Source organism: Sapajus apella, unplaced genomic scaffold (assembly GCF_009761245.1).
Source record: "Sapajus apella isolate SASKATOON/1434 unplaced genomic scaffold, GSC_monkey_1.0 scaffold125, whole genome shotgun sequence".
In the NCBI taxonomy this organism is placed as follows: domain Eukaryota; kingdom Metazoa; phylum Chordata; class Mammalia; order Primates; family Cebidae; genus Sapajus; species Sapajus apella.
In genome coordinates, this window is record NW_022437065.1 from 2,721,065 (window position 1) to 2,724,625 (window position 3,561).

Genomic DNA, 3,561 nt, shown 5'->3' on the forward strand with positions numbered 1-3,561 from the left:
TTGTCAGTAGTCAGTACTCATTTATTTGAACACTATTAAGCAGCTACTACAAACTAGAAACCAATGATAACAAAAAAATATGCAAGGCACAGCCCATTGTTAAAGATGCTTGCTGGGCACAGTGGCTCACGCCTGTCATCTCAGCGCTTTGGAAGTCTGAGGCCGGTGGATCACTTGAGCTCAGGAGTTCAAGACTAGCCTGGCCAACATGGTGAAACCTTATCCCTACAAAAAAAATACATACAAATTAGCTAGGCATGGTGGTGCGTGCCGTAGTCCCGGCTACTTGGGAGTCTGAGATGGAAGGATTGCTTGAGCTCGGGAGGTCGAGGCTGCACTGCACTCCAGCTTGGACAACATGGTGAAACCCCATCTCTGCACAAAAATACAAAAGTTAGCCCAATGTGATAGTGCATGCCTCTAGCCCCAGCTACTCAGGAGGCCGAGGCAGTAGGATTGCTTGAGCCCAGAAGTTCAAGGCTACAGTGAGCCATGATTGTGCCACTGCACTTCAGCCTGGGCAAGAGAGTGAGACTCTGTCTCAAATTAAATAAACAAATAAATAATAAATAAGTCTTTGTAGGTTAGTCAGCGTATGTGCCACCAAAATTGTATATGCTTGCATAGCATCACACCTGACAGCAATTAACTTAAGTATACCCTTAAGCCCTCTTCTTAGACTGAAGAGTCATGGTCCAAGAAGAATTTGTGTTTGGAGCTCCGAACTAAGGAATCTGGGAGTGGCCAATCCTGAGATTTATTCCTTATCAATGAAAGGCATCTGAACCCCTAGCCCATCCCTTGGAATGCAGGCCATCTAGGGGATCGAGGCCCTTTGTTCAAGGTTGGATGGAGGTTGCTGGGTGGAGGGTGCCGGGTGGTGGGTGCTAAGTGGAAATGCCATGTAAACAGCATGCTTGTTACAAATCGCAGCGGTTATCCTGTCCAGCTTGCCGTCACTCGACCACCCCCGTATGTAAGTTCTCAATAAGCCCTATGTCTCATTTGCTAGCTCCAAGTTTCTTCTTCAGCCTCTAAGGCCTGGTAACATCCCTATTGGGGTCACCAGGTGTCCAGTTCAACAACATATTCATCAACAAACATGTTCACCAAAAAGTTGCACTGTGGGTAATAGCCTCAAGCTGGCTTTTATCCTGATGCCCACCCATAGCAGAATTCGAGAAGAAACTGCGGTGTCCACACAATGAGATACTACACAGCAGCAATGAGAATAAACAATCGACAGCTACCCATAACAACCCGGAGGGATCTCATAAACATAATATTGAGTGGAAGAAGCCAGATAGAAGAAGGTACAGTGGCCGGGAACCGTGGCTCACGCCTGTAATCCCAGCACTTCGGGATGCCAAGGCAGGTGGATCACCTGAGGCCAGGAGTTCAAGACCAGCCTAGCCAACATGGCAAAACCCCGTCTCTACTAAAAATACAAAAAAAAAAAAAATTAGCCGGGGGTGGTTGCGCAGGCCTGTAGTCCCAGCTACTCCGGAGGCTGAGGCACAAGAATCGCTTGAACCCGAGAGGCGGAGGTTGCAGTGAGCCAAAATCATGCCACTGCACTCCAGCCTGGGCGACAGAGTGAGATCTTTTCTCAAAAATATATAAATAAGTAAAATGTAAAAGGGTACAGGCTGCATGATTCCATGCAGGTGAAGTGTGGAAGGCCAGGCTAACCGATGTAGTTACAAGTCAGGAAAACAGTTGCCCTTTGTGGGGAGGGGTGTAGTGATGGGAGACAGCCCGAAGAGCACCTCTGGACACTGGGAATGTTCTGTTCCTTCATCTGGGTGTGGCTTATGTACAATTGCAGCAAGTCTCTACTTTATGAAAGTCCATTGAGCCATCCACATTTTTCTCAACCTTTCTTTTTCTTAGAGAGACTAGGTCTCACTATAGTGCCAGGGCTGATCTTGAACCACTAAGTTCAAGCAATCCACCAGCCTTGGCCTCCCAAATTGCTGGGATTACAGGTGTGAGCCACCAAGCCCAGACTTAGCCATATACTTAGAATACTTGCAGTTTTATGTACGTGTGCAGTACTTCAACAAAACGTGTTACAATAATAATAATAATAATAAAAGTCCGCTCTTCAATGGAGTGGGTGGGCTAGTGAGGAAGGAGTGGTGAGTGTGGAGAGCATGGGAAAAGCTTTCTGGAGGCGGTGAGGCAAGCCTTGTCTTCACAGGTAAGTCCACCTTAGCCTTGGGGATGGATGAGGGAAGGTTTTCAGAGACAGGGGAAGCGCAAAAGCAAAACCAGAGAGGCCAGAAACAGCCTGAGCCCTGGGAACTGCAAGGGAAGAGTTGCAAACTAACAGTGGCCAAGACAGAGGGGCCAGCCTCAGGCATGCGCTGTCAGAGCAGCTGCTCCTTCCCCATGCTTACCAGTGTCTGCTCGGGAGTCAAAGCTGGAGGGGACAGAGTGACATTTGCATTCTCAAAAGCTCCCTTGATGGCCCAGCACAGTGGCTGATGTCTATAATCCCAGCACTTTGGGAGGCTGAGGCAGGCAGATCACTTGCGGTCAGGAGGTCGAGACCAGCCTGGCCAACATGGTGAAATGCCGTCTCTACTAAAAGCATAAAAATTAGCCAAATGTGGTGGTACGCACCTGTAGTCCCAGCTACTCAGAAGGCTAAGGCAGGAGAATTGCTTGAACCCGGGAGGCAGAGGTTGCAGTGAGCTGAGATTGTGCCATTGCACTACAGCCTGGGTGACAGAGTGATACTCTGTCTCAAAAAAAAAAAAAAAAAAAATGCCAAGCTCAAGCAGTGGGGTGGGTGGCGAGTAGCACCGGGCAGGACTGAAGGCTGAGAGAACCTCCCAAAGTGAGGTCCAGGCCAGAGGCAGGGGGGCGTGGCCCGCTGGGCAATGGGGCTGGAGAGGAGCAGAGAACACGAAGGAACTGCAAGAGGAGCTATAGAAGCTTCGAAAGAATGTCAGGGAGCAAGGAGGAGCATGAAAGATGGGGTATTTTTAAAGCTTCTAGTTACACACAAAAATAGGGTCTGTTCAGTTACCTATAAAGGCAGCTTCACTGAATTCTTAAGGACAGAATCAGTCATCAAAGCGATGCCCTGATTTTTGTGTAAAATAGGGCTTTTTTTTTTTTTTTAGACAGTTTTGCTCTTGTTGCCCAGGCTGGAGATCACGCCATGACACTATCTCGGCTTGCGGCAACCTCCACCTCCCAGGTACAAGTGGTTCTCCTGTCTCAGCCTCCCAAGTAGCTCAGATTACAGGCATACACCTCCATGCCTGGCTAATTTTTTTGTATTTAGTAGAGACAGGATTTCACCATGTTAGACAGGCTGGTTGCAAACTCCTGACCTCAGGCGATCCACCTGCCTCGGTGTCCCAAAGTGCTGGGATTACATATGTGTTACAGTGCGCGGCCCAATAGGACTCCTTAACTTGTAATCTGCCGGTAGAATTTTGGGGACTTGTGAATTTGGGTCGGAAATATTGGTATTTTTCTTTTCATTAACCTTGAATTGCAATTCTGCATTTCCCTTGGTCATGCATGTAAGCAACAAATACGATC